This window comes from Salmo trutta, chromosome 16, assembly GCF_901001165.1.
Source record: "Salmo trutta chromosome 16, fSalTru1.1, whole genome shotgun sequence".
Taxonomy (NCBI): Eukaryota; Metazoa; Chordata; class Actinopteri; order Salmoniformes; family Salmonidae; genus Salmo; species Salmo trutta.
The window spans coordinates 22,349,791-22,366,782 of record NC_042972.1 but is presented as its reverse complement, the minus strand read 5'-3'; the positions used below and the strand labels follow the sequence as shown (position 1 = coordinate 22,366,782).

General features: G+C 41.1%; 1 protein-coding gene across 3 annotated transcripts in view; it reads right to left on the bottom strand.

The window, feature by feature from the left end:
- LOC115150321 (metabotropic glutamate receptor 2) overlaps positions 1–11,086 on the bottom strand; it is a 64,371-nt gene extending 53,285 nt beyond the window's left edge. The window contains exons 1-2 of one of the 3 annotated variants that reach the window (XM_029693482.1): positions 10,969–11,086; positions 10,412–10,531 (exon numbers count right to left, since the gene is read on the bottom strand). The gene's annotated coding sequence lies outside the window, so the exon portion shown is untranslated. Of the gene's footprint in view, positions 1–10,411 lie in introns of all 3 variants that reach the window. The other 2 variants (XM_029693483.1, XM_029693485.1) reach the window with 2 other exon arrangements.
- Positions 11,087–16,992: the final 5,906 nt, after the last annotated feature.

The following is a 16,992-nucleotide window of genomic DNA, read 5'->3' as shown; positions in this document are numbered from 1 at the left end:
TTTTGCTGTCAGAACAGCCTCAATTCCTCAGGGCATGGACTCAACAAGGTGTTGAAAGTGTTCCACAGGGATGCTGGCCCATGTTGACTCTAATGCTTACCACAGTTGTGGCAAGTTGGCTGGATGTCCTTTGGGTGGTGGACAATTCTTGATACATACGGGAAACTGTTGAGAGTGAAAAACCCAGCAGCAATGCAGTTCTTGACACTCACCGGTGCACCTGGCACCTACTACCATGCCCCGTTCAAAGGCATTTAAATATTTTGTCTTGCCCATTCACCCTCTGAATGGCACACATACTGTACACAATCTATGTCTCAATTGTCTCAAGGCTAAAAAATTATTATTTAACCTGTTTCCTCCCCTTCAGCTACACTGATTGAAGTGGATGTAACAAGTGACATCAGTAAGGGATCATAGCTTTCACCTGGATTCACCTGGTCAGTCCATGTTATGTTTTGTATATCAGTGTGTATGTAAATATATTTGTTAGAAAGAATACTATATTTCCCTTAAAGGAGTGATGCTGAATGTAAAAAAAGGGCTCAACTTACCCCACTCTCCCCTACATGCTGTTGCTGAACCTTACCCGGTTATAAATACATCATTTCAACCCGTTTTGCAGTTGAATTGATGTCCTGTCGACCAGCTTTGTTCACTGGTATAGGCTATAAGGGTACTGATGTTGATCAACTTTGCCTAGCTCTGATCCATTGTAGTAGACATTATAGAGAAGTTCATGTAACACTGTTTGTCATGAAAAACTTCTTAATCTTAAACATTTTCTAAATAACGTAGTGCAGTACACTGTGTAATGTTAAACTTCCCTATAAAAGTACTTTGCATTTCGTAGTACAGAGGAAATGTGCCCACCTACTCCTCTAGCTAGGCTAAAGTTAGTAATAACTTATCGTCACAGTGCGAGTATGTAACATATATAATTTTCTGTCACTCTTCCTGTGTGTGGCCCTGGTGAGTGCGTACGTGTGTGATAGTGTTCAGCCACACCCCAGCAGCAGACACAGCAACAGACAATGAAGCAAATTAGCCAGAACAAGTACAATGATTGCTGCTCAATATGTCATCTCTACAGAAACACCACTATGTAAGGGATAATCAATGAGGGGCTATGCGTTCTATGGAAAATAATGAATGAAAGGTGTTCCACAACGCGCTAGCAGAGAATGCATAGAGCCCCGAGTTGATTATCCCTTTATACCATGGCTATAATTTAACTAATTTGCTCCTAGAAATGTATTCATTTGCTGGTAGAAATGTGTTCAAAACCCACTGAAGTAGCTACCAAGTTTACAAGATAGCTACAGTAGTTGCCTTGGTATCCAAACAAACAGACGTTAGCTAACCAAACCATCAGTCCTAGGTTGCTATTATAAAAATTTAATTCAACAATGCCAATACTGTTTTCAATTCAATTTTTGCTTTCAAAAGCAGTTTGAATATAGAACATGTGGGGTGTCTGCGTAGCCTAGTGGTTAGAGTGTTGGACTAGTAACCAGAAGGTTGCAAGTTCAAATCCCTGAGCTGACCAGGTACAAATCTGTCATTCTGCCTCTGAACAAGGCAGTTAACCTAATGTTCCTAGGCTGTCATTGAAAATAAGAATTTGTTCTTAACTGACTTGCCTAGTTAAATGAAGGTAAAAAAATGTTTTTAAATGAACTTTAGCCATTGAATTCTACAATGCCGATATAACATGCATTATTAGGAAATAATGCACACTCTAGAATGCTCTTCAAGCCAATCAGATATGAATATGCAAAATGCAAAATAAATTCCAAATATATAAATGTCTGTATAAACTGGGTGGTTTGAGCACTGAATGCTGATTGGCTGACAGCCGTGGTATATCAGACCGTATACCACAGGTATGACAAAACATTTATTTTTACTGCTCTAATTACGTTAGTAACCAATTTAAAATAGCAATAAGGCACCTCGTGGCCAATGCGCCGTGCCTACGAAAAGCCCTTAGCCGTGGTATATTGGCCATATACCACACCCCCTCGTGCCTTATTGCTTAAGTAGGCTGTTGGATACAGAGAACATATGGAGCATTGATAAAACCTTTTCTCGACTGAAACTGTCTGTCCAACATTTTCAAGACAGTGATCCACGCTCAATCAAAAGAGTGTGAGGAGGACACTTACAATGTCCAAAACTTCATACATAACCATGCTACTCTTGTCCAAATCTACTGTCCATTTTATCCTTCTTAAATGTTGTATAGCCCTTTAGACCTGTCAAGGCAAAACCAGACATGTTGTTTAGTATAGTGTAGTGTAATGTAATGTACTGTAATGTCATGTAGAGTAGTGTAGTGGAGCAGGTGTTTAGCATGGCTATATTTGTATTTATTAAGGTTCCCCATTAGCTGCTGCCAATTTAAAATATTACATGACATTACATTTCATAACACTTTTCACAACACATTAAGTGTGTTCCCTCAGGCCACTACTCTACTACCACATATCTACAATACAAAATCCATGTGTAGGAAGGGAAAGGGGGATACCTAGTCAGTTGTACAACTGAATGCATTCAACTGAAATGTGTCTTCTGCATTTAACCCAACCCCTCTGAATCAGAGAGGTGCAGGGGGCTGCCTTAATCAACATCCACGTCTTCGGCGCCTGGGGAACAGTGGGTTAACTGCTTTACCCAGGGGCAGAACGACAGATTTTTACCTTGTCAGCTCGGGGATTCGATTGTGTGTAGAATGCGTGTCTTATCGTGTGTCTGTACCTGTGTGTGTCTCTTCACAGTCCCCGCTGTTCCATAAGGTGTATTTTTATCTGGTTTTTAAATCTGATTCTACTGCTTGCATCAGTTACCTAATGAGGAATAGAGTTCAATGTAGCCATGGCTCTACGTAGTACTGTGTGCCTCCTATAGCCTGTTCTAGACTTTGGGATTGTGAAGAGACCTTTGGTGGCATGTCTTGTGGGGTGTGCATGGGTGTCCGAGCTGTGTGCTAGTAGTTAAAAAGACAGCTCGGTGCATTCAGCATGTCAATACTTCTTACAAAAACAAGTAGTGATGAAGTCAATCTCTCCTCTCCTTTGAGCCATAAGAGATTTACATGCATATTATTAATGTTAGCTCTCCATGTACATTTAATCGTGCTGCCCTGTTCTGAGCCAATTGTAATTTTCTTAAGTCCCTCTTTGTGGCACCTGACCACTTGTCTGGACAGTAGTCCAAGCGTGAGAAAACTAGGGCCTGTAGGACCTGCCTTATTGATAGTGTTGTTAAAGAAGGCAGAGTAGCGTTTTATTATAGACAGACTTCTCCCCATCTTAGCTACATGTTAGCAACATGTTTTGACGTGACAGTTTACAATCCAGGTTACTCCAAGCAGTTTAGTCTCCTCAACTTGTTGAATTTCCACATTACAAGATTAAGTTGAGGTTTAGGGTTTAGTGAATGATTTGTCCCAAATAGAATGCTTTTAGTTTTAGAAATCCTGTATTTAGGACTAACTTATTTCTAGCCACCCATTCTGAAACTGACTGCAGCTCTTTGTTAAGTGTTGCAGTCATGTCAGTCGCTATAGTAGCTGACGTGTATAGTGTTGAGTCATCCTTATACATAGACACACTGGCTTTACTCAAAGCCAGTGGCATGTTGTTAGTAAAGATTGATAAAAAGTAAGGGGCCTAGACAACTACCCTGGGGAATTCATGATTCTACCTGGATTATGTTGGAGAGGCTTCCATTAAAGAACACCCTTTGTTTATCCACAATATAGCAGGGGGTGTAAGGCCATAAAACATATGTTTTTCCAGCAGCAGACTATGACCAATAATGTCAAAAGCCGCACTGAAGTCTAACAAAACAGCTCCCACAATCATTTTATTATCAATTTCTCTCAGCCATGCATGTTGAATGTCCTTCCCTATAAGCGTGCTGAAAGTCTGTTGTCAATTTGTTTACTGTAAAATAGCATTGTATCTGGTCAAACACAATTTTTTCCAAACATTTACTAAGGGTTGGTAACAGGCTGATTGGTCGGCTATTTGAGACAGTAAAGGGGGCTTTACTATTATTGGGTTGCGTAATGACTTTTGCTTCCCTCCAGGTCTGAGGGCACACACTTTCTTGTAGGCTTAGATTGAAGATATGGCAAATAAGAGTGGCAATATCGTCCGCTATTGCCCTCAGTAATTTTCCATCCAGTTGTCAGAACCAGGTGGGTTATCATTGTTGATAGACAACAATAATTTTTTCACCTCTTCCACACTCACGGAAATCAAACTTACAACGCTTGTCTTTCATAATTTGGTCAGTTATACTTGGATGTGTAGTATAAGCATTTGTTGCTGGCATGTCATGCCTAAATTTGCTAATCTTGCTGATGAAAAAATAATTAACGTACTTGGCAATATCAGTGGGTTTTGTGATGAATGAGCCATCTGATTCAATATATGATGGAGTTTGCCTTATTGCCCAACATTTCATTTAAGGTGATTCAAATCTTTTTACTACCATTCTTTATATAATTTATCTTTGTTTCATTGTATAGTTTCTTCTTCTTTGTGATTGGCATGGTGAGATCAATGAAGCCTACATATATGCCAACCAGATCCTTCTTCCTGCCTCATATTGTGCATTCCAATAATATCTCCTTTCTCTCGAAGTGTGTACTTCTTCACTTACCTTCATAAATTTGAAGGATATGGCTGGTATATGACAACTCCCTCTAGCCAATGCCTAACACCAATCCAATGCTTAAAACTGTGTGGGGAGTAGTGAACAAGATTATTGGGACAAAGCCACAGTCTTCCAGCATGAGCTACGGGGTCCAGGTGACCCAAAACAGTTTTATTGATGTTAGAAATCGAATCATCACACTCGACTGTCTCTTGGACCAGATGGGTTCGGTGGGGGCTCTCAATTCGCCGAGCCTATCAGAGAATGGGAGTTTAATGGACGAATCAGTGCCAAGCAGGAAGATCAAGAAGGGACAGGAACTAGGCCAAGGTAAGGTCTAAGGACTGACTGGCATAGATGCTAAACGTCTCCTACAGATATTGCATGCTGATACAAGATTGCTCCACCAGATACCTTTAATTTGGCTCAGTTATACAACATTTGGATCCAAGAGTGGATTTTAGTCTGGTGATAGCTAACAAAGTGCTACCACAAATCCCCCAGGTGTGTTGAAGAGTGTGTTGAAGAGATTTGGGGACACACAAGCTTGAAGATTGGAGGTAGGCAGATATATCAAATTATATTAGTGACAATATTATGGAAACATTTGCCACTTAGCAGAGGCCATACTTATCATTTTCCTGAAACAGGAGATAGAAAACAGACAGAGGAGATAGATAACAGACAGAGAAAACCAAGAGTAATTTGACGTGATTTGGAGCTGCTGCTACGACTGTCGACGCTCGCTCAGCCTCCTCTTAGTTCTTAGGTATCTTCTATCAGGCCTTGATCACATTAAATCTGGCTCGTGGCAGAATCGGCCGTCACGATTGCACTCGGCAGCCAAGAGAGCCACTTTCTCCCTACCCAGCTGTCTCTGCACAATTATTCCCTGTGAAACAGGAGTTCAAAAAGAGAAAACAGTGTGCCTTGCTCCGCTTTGAACCCTCAGCTAGCCAGATAGCACACACATACAGTACCCACCCCACACCAGCCTCACATCACATGCATGGAAAAGCTGTTTGTCTCTCCAACTCAGATCACTCTAGCAACATAAGCTACATTAGTCAACCGCCTCCAATACAATGTGCCTCTCTCTTGGATCCAAATAACAACCAACAATTGAGTGACTAAGTACAGTTGTTGCTTTGAGCATGTTTCAACCAAACACAGGTCTTGAAGATCATACAGATGACAGTTGGTACAGTATAGTTCACTGGCTTCAACTGTACAAAGAGTCCCAATTAAGCTTCTGTTCGCATCAACTGTGGGCAGCAGAAGCTTGTGAATACATTGATGTAGAACAGTCTAGAATAGATTCTACTGTGCTGGACATTCAGGTCAAATAGATTGCAGCTTGTCATCTTGGTAAATGGTGCATGATGGCACCTTCATATGGACGGTGATGTATAATTTCTATATTTTTATTTATTGAACCTTTATTTATCCAGGCGAGTCGTTTAAGAACAAATGATTATGTCCTCTTGGAAGATAATGGTGTGTGGCACCTTTACATGGGTGTTGATGTCCTTTTGGTAAAAAGAGCATGGCATCTTCATATGAACCTTAATGTTATCTTGGAGCATGACACCTTCATTAGTTGGTAGATGTCCCCATGCTGTGTCAAGTGGCACCCTGATCAGGTGATGAGATGTCAGACAGCAGCCAGTGTTGATAGGACTGACCCCACCTCCTTAACGGACCTGAACACCATCATACAACACATGGTGGAGCCAGAAGGAGCCTAAGCCTTGTTAACCCCCAGACAGAGAGCCCAGCTGCTCAAGGCACTGCTCAAATATAGCCTTCATAGATTAAATATGTCTGATTTTGTCTATCATAACATTGGTAATATAATGGGTATTACCATTGGTATGAGTATGATTGGCCGGTGTGAGTATACTAAGTATTATATAGTCATTGGTTTAAGTATGATTGGCCGGTGTGAGTATACTAAGTATTATATAGTCATTGGTATCAGTATGATTGGCCGGTGTGAGTATACTAAGTATTATATAGTCATTGGTTTAAGTATGATTGATGCACAGTCTGTAATGTTAAAAATAATGGCATAATTTGTTTTAACATTTCAATGAAGAAACAATTAAACAATTCATGCTAAGATGGATATAAATATTTAATACATAATACATACAGTGCCTTCAGAAATAATTCATACCCCCTTGACTTATTCCACATTTTGTTTGGTTACAGACAGAATTCAAAATGGATTAAATGGATGTTATTACTCACCCATCTACACACAATACCCCATAATGACAAAGTGAAAACATGTTTTTAGAAATGTTCGATAATTTATTGAAAATGAAGTACAGAAATATCAAATTGACATAAGTATTAACACCCCTCAAAGTCAATACTTTGTAGAAGCACCTTTGGCAGCGATTACAGCTGTCAGTCTTTCTGGGTCTCTAAGAGCTTCGCACACATGGATTGTACAATATTTGAACATTTTCTTTTAAAAAATTCCTCAAGCTCTATCAAGTTTGTTTTTGATCATTGCTAGACAGCCATTTTCAAGTCTTGACATATTTTTTCAAAACTGTAACTAGGCCACTCAGAAACATTCAATGCCGTCTTGGTAAGCTACTCTAGTGTATATTTGGCCTTGTGTTTTAGGTTATTGTCTGCTGAAAGGTGAATTTGTCTCCTAGTGTCTGTTGGAAAGCAGACCAGGTTTTCCTCTAGGATTTTGACTGTGCTTAGTTCTATTCCATTTCTTTTTATCCTAAAACACTCCCTAGTCCTTGCCGATGACAAGCATACACATAATATAATGCAGCCACCACCATGCTTGAAAATATGAATAGTGGTACTCAGTGACGTGTTATGTTGGATTTGCCCCAAACATAATGCTTTGTATTCAGGACATAAAGTTAATTTCTTTGCCACATTTTTTGCAGTTTTACTTTAGTGCCTTATTGCAAAAAATATGTATATTTTGTACAGGCTTCTTCATTTTCACTCTGTAATTACGTTAAGTATTGTGGAGTAACTACAATGTTGTTGATCCATCCTCAGTTTTTTCCTATGGAAAACCTCCCTGGTCTTTGTGGTTGGATCTGTGTTTGAAATGCACTGCTCAACTGAGGGACCTTACAGATAAATGTATGTGAGGGGTACAGAGATTATTTAGTCATTCAAAAATTATGTTAAACACTATTATTGCATATAGTGAGTCCATGCAATTTATTATGTGACTTGTTAAGCAAATCTTTACTTCTGCATTTATTTAGGCTTGCCATAACAAAGGGGCTGAATACTTATTGACTCAAACATTTCAGGTTTTCATTTTTTATTAATTTGTAAAAAAATAATAATCTAAAAACATAATTCCACTTAGACATTATGAGGTAATGTGTGTAGGCCAGTGACTCAGAATCGACAACAACATGTGGAAAAAGGCAAGAGGTGTGAATACTTTCTGAAGTTAACAATCACTCACCCCCTAAAACAACAATAGACACCTTGTGTTGATGAATGGGAATAACACCTGTAATCATAAGGCGATAACACTTCTTATTCTAGACAGATAAGCTTAAAGGTGGAATCTATTTGTCAATGGGAAATAATCATGATTTAGATTTACCCATGTGATACAGCACCTTTCCAGCTTTCTTATCTCTCCAAGTGACTAGTTATGTCTCAGTGCTCCATTTCATCTCTCAATCCAAACACACGCATACACAAAAAAAATGCAGGTCAATTCCATTTTTCCTCAAAATGAGCCAAAATGTTAACTTCCAAATCCTTCCCCCGACACTCATCTCTGCGTTGCTAGGGAATTTTCACCAGCACAGTGTGAGAATGCCCATGACTCAATGGGCTTCAAAATGAACTCAAAAAGTTCCGCGGCTGAATCCAACTCTGATAGGTACTTCAGATTTCAAGTAGCTCTCACACGGGGACATTCAGAAGGCCAACTGGTGTTTTTTTGTGAATGTATCAAAAAGCTGCACTCCATAAACAGAAGCCTATTCAAACCAAATTGTGTGATTGAATAGCCATTGTAGGCTACAATATAGTGCATTAGTGACTGCGTGTCAAATTCACACAGAAGGGTTTTGGGCTCAATCCAAAAAGAAGTCCTCCAACTAGGACCTACTTTCAGTGGGGTGATAAGAGGCTTTTGACTCTTTCTACATGAAATGAATGGGGCTATTGGTGCTGTATAGTGAGAAGAGACAAAACACACAATGGGTGTCACTTCAAAAAAGGAAGGAAGGTATTTTGAAGGTGTTTCATGAAGAGGAATGGAGCTCAATAAAATGAATCACATTTACATATGCCTATAGAGGATCTATGTCCCTTTCTGAGGAGAGTAAAAGCTGTCCTTCAGCAGATTTCCCTAAATCAATCATTCCACAATAATGTCATATTGCTCATGACAATAATTTCTGTTGCATACATGGACATTTGAATTTAGTGAAGTGATGTTCAAGAAGAAATCATACATTTGGACAAATTATAAGACCTAGGCAAGCGTACTCAAATCATCATGCTCAAAAGCTTGCCCTGTGAAATCAGCAGAAAGTAATTTGGCGCAAACCTCCAACACGCCGGTTGGTCATTTCGACCGACGAACGGTTCGTTTTATGTATGGAAATAACACCTACGGAAAAGCTTCCTATGCATTCTCTCGAAACCAGAGGAAATAATTCCCTTCTATTTAGATGATGACAGAAATAACAGAGGACAGAGGTAGTGGCCTACAGCTAGAAGAGAAACCAGACAAAATCCAATTAGCCTCAGCAACATATTAAAGTCAAATCCTACGTGTTCACCACATACTGTTATCTAACAATATATTAATATAGTGCCTGTTGCTACCCTACGGTGACCTATAGGCCTACCTTATCTGCTACTATGGTGAGCGTTACATTTTAGAACAGATATCTGACGTCTCATGCTGGTTATTATTGTTTGGCACTGGCAGTTGTTTGTGTGTGTTCATTGATTGGCATATTTCTCTGTTTGTAGGCTACCACCTGCATCTCCAGCTCAGCACTCAATAAAATAAAAATACAATTCCCTGCTCTAAAGACCAACTTATCATCATAACTCTTAAATATTTGCGTCGTAAACCTGTGTGTAATTTCTATATAGCTTACCGGTGTGCAATAACTTGGCTATAATTAAGTAATAAACAATGGACCGTCTAAGAATATTTCATTAAAAAAAATACTGTTTTAAGTAATTATTCTGACCTGTCACACTTTGTATTAGACAATGTGCCTGTAGAACAATAGAGCCTTGACTCCAGTGGGAGTGGCAGTTACATGTGCCTGTGTTTATTAACAATTGATTCAAAAATATATCCAAACAGCTTGTAAATTCATAATCTTTCTTAGAATAGAAAACAGTCTATGTGTAGGCTATTTCCATAAATTGCATAATGTTGCCATATAACATAGGGCTAGAATGCGTAAACCTACATTGATATGGTGGTAAAATAAACAGCCATTTATGCCAAGACAGTCAGCTACAGACCGTAGCTATGCTGTTCTTTATTCCCTGTATTCTTAACAATCCACATGTTGTAATAGCGCTGTTATCATTAGACTATCATGTATTGTAGGCTATAGAGATGTAGAAAGAGCATTAAATAATGTGCGTGTAAGCAATGCGTCAGCTCATGCTATATAGATGCAAAAGTATTTGTGATCAAACTGGCGCGCTGTGAGTAGCCTAGCCTAAAACAGAAGAGTTCATTTCTTACCTGGTAGCATTTATTCAAATCTTGTCGTAGCCTTATCAAGACTTCGAGGTTCAGTCATCCGATCCCACCAATATGATGACCCTTCAAGTCCCTTCTTTCCAAAGTTGTGTGGACCTATGACTTTTGAAATAGTATAAGAACTTTTAAGACAAATTGAGTCCGGAAGTCGGGAAACCTCGCGCGTCGGTCTCCCAGGTGGAGCAGGTGGGAACTGTCCTTGGTTCTGAAATCGAGTTCAGATTGACACGGGTAGCAAATTCCTCTACGTTGTTGACCACATAGTTGTGATCAAAGTTACACGTGCCGAGTGTATATAGTAGGCTACTATGACTTTAAACGGACAGACCGACCAGAGTAGATAGTCAAGTAGGCCTATACAGTTACATAATTCAAAATGTTCCTAAATGTCTCGGCAAGCGCTCTTCAAAACCACGAAGCATTATGCTGTGTAAAATATTCTAAAGCTTAGAATTCTCATTAGCAAATGTACACATCACGCGCCATTTAATAATACGATTATAACATTCTTGCCTATTGTGTCACTTCGAATGAAATACCTTCATAGCAGAGAGAGGGAGAGAGAGATCCTTCTATGCGCTGGAGTTCATCAGGATCAACTTAGAAACAGGCACACACCCTGACTATTGAGGACAGTGGACACGCGATGTTAATAATGTTCAGCTCAGACCAACCTCTCTGCTTTGTAGTCTCAGACGCAAGTTGCTTGGTTGATAGCAGTTGTGCTTGGAATGCAGGTTGCAGTCTGTTATTACTATTCATAAATAGTAGTTGTACATTTATATACAGTACAAGTCAAAAGTTTGGTACTGTTTTCTACTATTTTACTATTTTCTACATTATAGAATACTAGTGGAGACATTAAAAATATGAAATAACTCATATGGAATCATGTAGTAACCAAAAAAGTGTTAAAAAATGTAAATAGATTTTGTATTCTTCAAAGTAGCCACCCTTTGCCTTGATGACAGCTTTGCATTGGCATTCTCTCAACCAGCTTCATGAGGAATGCTTTTCCAGGTGAAAGGAGTTCCCACATATGCTGAGCACTTGTTGGCTTCTTTTCCTTCACTCTGCGGTCCAACTCATCCCAAACCATCTCAATTCGGTTGAAGTCGGGTGATTGTGGAGGCCAGGTCATCTGACGCAGCACCATCACTCTCCTTCTTGGTGAAATAGCCCTTACACAAACCTGGAGGTGTGTTTTGGGACATTGTCCTTTTGAAAAATAAATGCCAGTCCCACTAAGCGCAAACCAGATGGGATGGCGTATCGGTGCAGAATGCTGTGGTAGCCATGCTGGTTAAGTGTGCCTTGAATTCTAAAAATCTAAAATTTGGACTCATCAGACCAAAGGTCAGATTTCCATGAGTCCATTGCTCGTGTTTCTTGGCCCAAGAAACTCTCTTCTTATTATTGGTGTCCTTTAGTAGTGCTTTCTCTGCAACAATTCAACCATGAAGGCTTGATTCACGCAGTCTATGTTGAGATATGTCTGTTACTTGAACTCTGTGAAGCATTTATTTGGGCTGCAATCAGAGGTGCAGATAACTCTAATGAATTTATCCTCTGCAGCAGAGGTAATTCTGGGTCTTCCTTTCCTGTGGCGGTCATCACGAGAGCTAGTTTCATCATAGTGCTTGATGGTTTTTGCGACTGCACTTGAAGACATTTTCAAAGTTCTTGACATTTTCTGGATTGACTGACTTTCATGTCTTAAAGTAATGATGGACTGTCGTTTCTCTTTGCTTATTTTATCTGTTCCATAACATGGACTTGGTCTTTTACCAAATAGGGCTATATTTTGTATACCACCCCTACCTTGTCACAACACAACTGATTGGTTCAAATGCATTAAGAAGGAAAGGAAATTCCACAAATTAACTTTCAACAAGGCACACCTGTTTATTGAAATGCATTCCAGATGACTACCTCATGAGGCTGGTTGAGAGAACGCCAAGAGTGTGCAAAGCTGACATAAAGGCAAAGGGTGGCTACTTTGAAGAATCTCAAATATAAAATATGTTTTGATTTGTTTAACAATTTTTTGGTTACAACATGATTCCATATGTGTTATTTCATAGTTTTGATTTCTTCACTATTATTCTACAATTTAGAAAATAGTAAAAATAAAGAAAAACCGTGGAATGAGTAGGTATGTCCAAACTTTTGACTGGTACTGTTGTCACGTCCTGACCATTGAAAGCTGTTATTTTCTATGGTAGAGTAGGTCAGGGCGTGACAGTTTTTTTTTCTAGTTTAGATTTTCTATGTTGTTATGTTCTAGTTTTTGTATTACTATGTTGGGCTTTTTTGGGATGATCTCCAATTAGAGGCAGCTGGTTATCGTTGTCTCTAATTGGAGATCATACTTAAGTAGTTGTTTTTCCCACCTGGGTTTGTGGGAGATTGTTTTTGAGTTAGTGTATGTTGCACCTCTTCATCACGGTTGGTTGTTTTTGTTCTTTAGTTTATTTGTGTATCTTGCATAGTTTCACAGTTCAATAAAATATGTGGAACGATACACACGCTGCACTTTGGTCTGCTCCTTCCGACAAACGACGTGACAGAATCTCCCACCACCAAAGGACCAAGCAGCGTGCCCAGGAGGAGCAGGGATCCTGGGCTCGGGAGAGAAGAGAGTGGAGGACATCCTGGACCTGGGAGGAGGTAATGGCAGGGGACAAGACCCTGCCATGGAAGCAGGCGGAGATAGCGAGAGAGGAACGGCGACAATACGAGGAACTAGCACGGCAACGACGGAAGCCCGAGAGACAGCTCCAAAACTGTTTTGGGGGGGCACACGGGGAGCTTGATGGAGTCAGGTTGTAGACCTGAGCCAACTCCCCGTGCTTACCTTAGGGAGCATGTGACCAGTCAGGCACCGAGCTATGCTGTGATGCGCACTATATCACCAGTGCGCATTCATAGCCCGGTGTGATCTGTGCCTGCACCCCGCATTTGCCGTGCTAGAGTGGGCATTCAGCCAGGACGGATTGTGTCGGCTCAGCGCTCCTGGTCTCCTGTAAGCCTCCTCGGGCCAGGATATCCTGCGCCAGCTCTACGCACTGTGTCGCCAGTACGCCTTCACAGCCCAGTTCGTCCTGTGCCAGCTCCCCGCACTTGCCGGGCTACACTGAGCATCCAGCCAGGACGGGTTGTGCCAGCCATCCGCTCCAGACCTCCAGTGCGCCTCCACAGTCCAGTATATCCTGTCCCGGCTCCTCGCACTCGCCCTGAAGTATGTGTCACCAGTCTGGCACCACCTATGCCAGCCCCACGCATCAGGCCTCCAGTGCGCCTGCCCAGTCCGGGGTGTCCTGTACCTGCTCCATGCACATGCCCTGAGGTGCATGTTACCAGTCTGGCGCCACTTGTGCCAGCCCCACGCATCAGGCCTCCAGTGCACATTCCCAGTCCAGAGCTTCCGGCGATAGTTCCCAGTCTAGAGCATCCGGTGACAGTTCCCAGTCCGGAGCTTCCGGCGACAGTTCCCAGTCCGGAGCCTCCAGCGACGGTCCCCCAGTCCGGAGCCTCCAGCGATGGTCTGCAGTCCAGAGTCTCCAGCTGCGGTCTGCAGTCCAGAGTCTCTAGCTGCGGTCTGCAGTCCGGGTCCTTCGGCGACGATCCAGGGTCCTGTGACACAAAAGTGGAGGGATCAGCGGGCGGAGCGGGGGCTACGCCCCGACCTGGAGCCGCCTCCTCTGCTGGAGGATCCGCGGGATGAGAAGGTTCTTTGTCCTGCGCCAGAGCCGCCACCGACATTAGTCACCCACCCTAACCCTCCCTTTTTTTTCTTTTATTTTCGGTTGCGTTCAGAGTCCGCACCTTTAGGGGGGGTACTGTCACTTCCTGACCATAGAAAGCTGTTATTTTCTATGGTAGAGTAGGTCAGGGCGTGACAGTGGGTTTTCTAGTTTAGATTTTCTATGTTGTTATGTTCTAGTTTTTGTATTTCTATGTTGGGCTTTTTTGTGATGATCTCCAATTAGAGGCAGCTGGTTATCGTTGTCTCTAATTGGAGATCATACTTAAGTAGTTGTTTTTCCCACCTGGGTTTGTGGGAGATTGTTTTTGAGTTAGTGTATGTTGCACCTCTTCGTCACGGTTTGTTGTTTTTGTTCTTTAGTTTATTTGTGCATCTTGCATAGTTTCACAGTTCAATAAAATATGTGGAACGATACACACGCTGCACTTTGGTCCGCTCCTTCCGATGAACGACGTGACAACTGTACATAAATCGTTGCTGCTGTAAATATTAATCTAGGTCCTTCATGGAATGCCTTTCCAATAAAATATTAATAGAATCCCCCTCTCATTAAATCCGATATCCACCAAATGCCTTTGATGGTCTTTATCGATGTGCTACTCTTATAACATTAGGCTGTTAATAACCGCAATACATTCATGGCAAGAACTTTATTCCAATTGCTCAATCTCATGTCTCTTAAGCTTGAAAGACTTCCCAAACTTCAGTATTTAAATTCACATTATTTCAAGAATCTTTGCCTGGCTTGGTTACTATGCAGACTGAACTGGTGTCCTTCCATTTCCATTCGATTACAGGACTGTAGCCTATTGGACTGCTGCCTTCTGTTAGTTAGTGTGAAGAGGTTCCGTTGGCTGTGTTTAATGAGTGCCTGTCCAGTGCACTGTCATGGATCGGCTACCAACTACCATCGGGGCAACTTACTCCCCCTCTTCCTATCTAAATTTAGTGGATTCTTTAACAGGAGGAGTGGAGTCACCATGTATACGGAAGGGTAGCCTAGCCTACTCTCATATCATAATTGTCAGAAGTCTTCCGTCAGCTGTCTAAAGACATGCCATTTTAGAACACAAATGAGTGTGAGGTGAAGTGCTTATACTCCCTTTATAGATTACTTATATTTGATTAACACCAATAATGTATAAATCATACACCATTCTGTGGTTTTGAGTAGTAGTGTTATCTCATCCATTACTCACACATACATACAGATGTTATTAATATACAACAAGTGTATTAGTTTGTGAGTGAGTGTACTTGTCACTGGACATTGTGGTCAGAAAGCTGAGAGGGGAGTGGTTTATTGCTCATCTTCGTAAGCTGTTGTCAGAAAACTGGAAACGCCAGACAACTCCCTCCTCAACAATAAACTATCTATTTGACTATATTACCGTGGGGAGTTTTTGTGTGTGATATTTTTTTGATTTTTTTTATATAAATATTTTTTTCTGCTGCTGTATGTTTATTTATTCCATGTGTAACTCTGTGTTGTATGTGTCAAACTGCTTTGCTTTATATTGGCCAGGTCGCAGTTGTAAATGAGAACTTGTTCTCAACTAGCCTACCTGGTTAAATAAAGGTGAAAAATAAAAAAATAAAAAAATAGGTTAGTTATTTTTAGCTCTCTACTTCCGTATTGACACAAATTCATGGGGATAGGGGAGCAATGGAGATAGAGAGGTAGACAGAGATAGACAGAGAGGTAGACAGAGATAGACAGAGAGGTAGAGAGGTAGAGGGAGGCAGAGGTAGAGACGGAGACTAAGAGATAGAGAGGGAGACAGAGAGAGAGAGATAGAGAGGTAGAGAGGGAAAGCGAGAGAGGTAGAGCTTGTAGGTGGCAGGTGGACAGAGGGCTGTCTGTTTGGGCCACTCAATGGTACAGCTGTTGTGAACAGCTGTTTGGATAGGCTGGGACTGGATGAGGTGTGGCGGATTCCCACCAGAATGTCCTGAACACAGTCAGGAGAAGTAAGAGCGAGAGAGAGGGAGAGAGATAAACTCTCTATCACTGCCTATTAGAATTCTTTATAGACTACAGACTTTGACCTTAAAAACTTGATGATATTGTCTCAGCCGGTCCAGAGCTGGCAGGCTACTTCGTAACACTTTTGTTGAATTTCTTCAATGGTGTTATAACACCTACCGGTATAACATCAACCAAATGACTGTTGCATAATCTGTCACAGAGGAAGTGCTCATGAAGTCCTCATCCCCCTCTCTTTCATTCCATCTTTCCTCCCCTTCTCCAGTCGTCTTTTGTTGTCAGCTTGTCTGAATGGGGACACAACCAATTAAGAGAAAATCTGGAAACAAGAACAGGAAGCAACATAAGAAAACCAAATCATTCTATCTCAAATGAACTTACTTCATTACCTCTCTCTCTCTTTCCTGTCTCCCTTTCTCTCTCGCTCTATTTTCTCACCTCGGGACAAACAGAAAAGGTTGTTTTCAGTGGGAAAGAGAGAGAGAGAGGTAATTCAAATGACAAGGGGTTGGTATTTGTTTGTTGCATAATTCCCCCTCTGCTAACACAAAGGGACCAATTTCCTCCTGAAATAGACTTTTAGTTTAACGTTACAATGTCAGGGAGCTCTGGGGAGGAGTAGGGAGAGAAAGAAGGATGGTAGATAGAAGCATGTTGATTAATGTCCTGGGGGATTATAGAAAACGGTCTGTTATCAAAGACTTCCTGTCCAGTGGTCACTCACTGTCTGATGAAATATCTAGATGTTGTATTAGGCTAAGAACCAAAAAGTAGGAATAACAAAAAAACTGTGTGTGTGTATGTGTC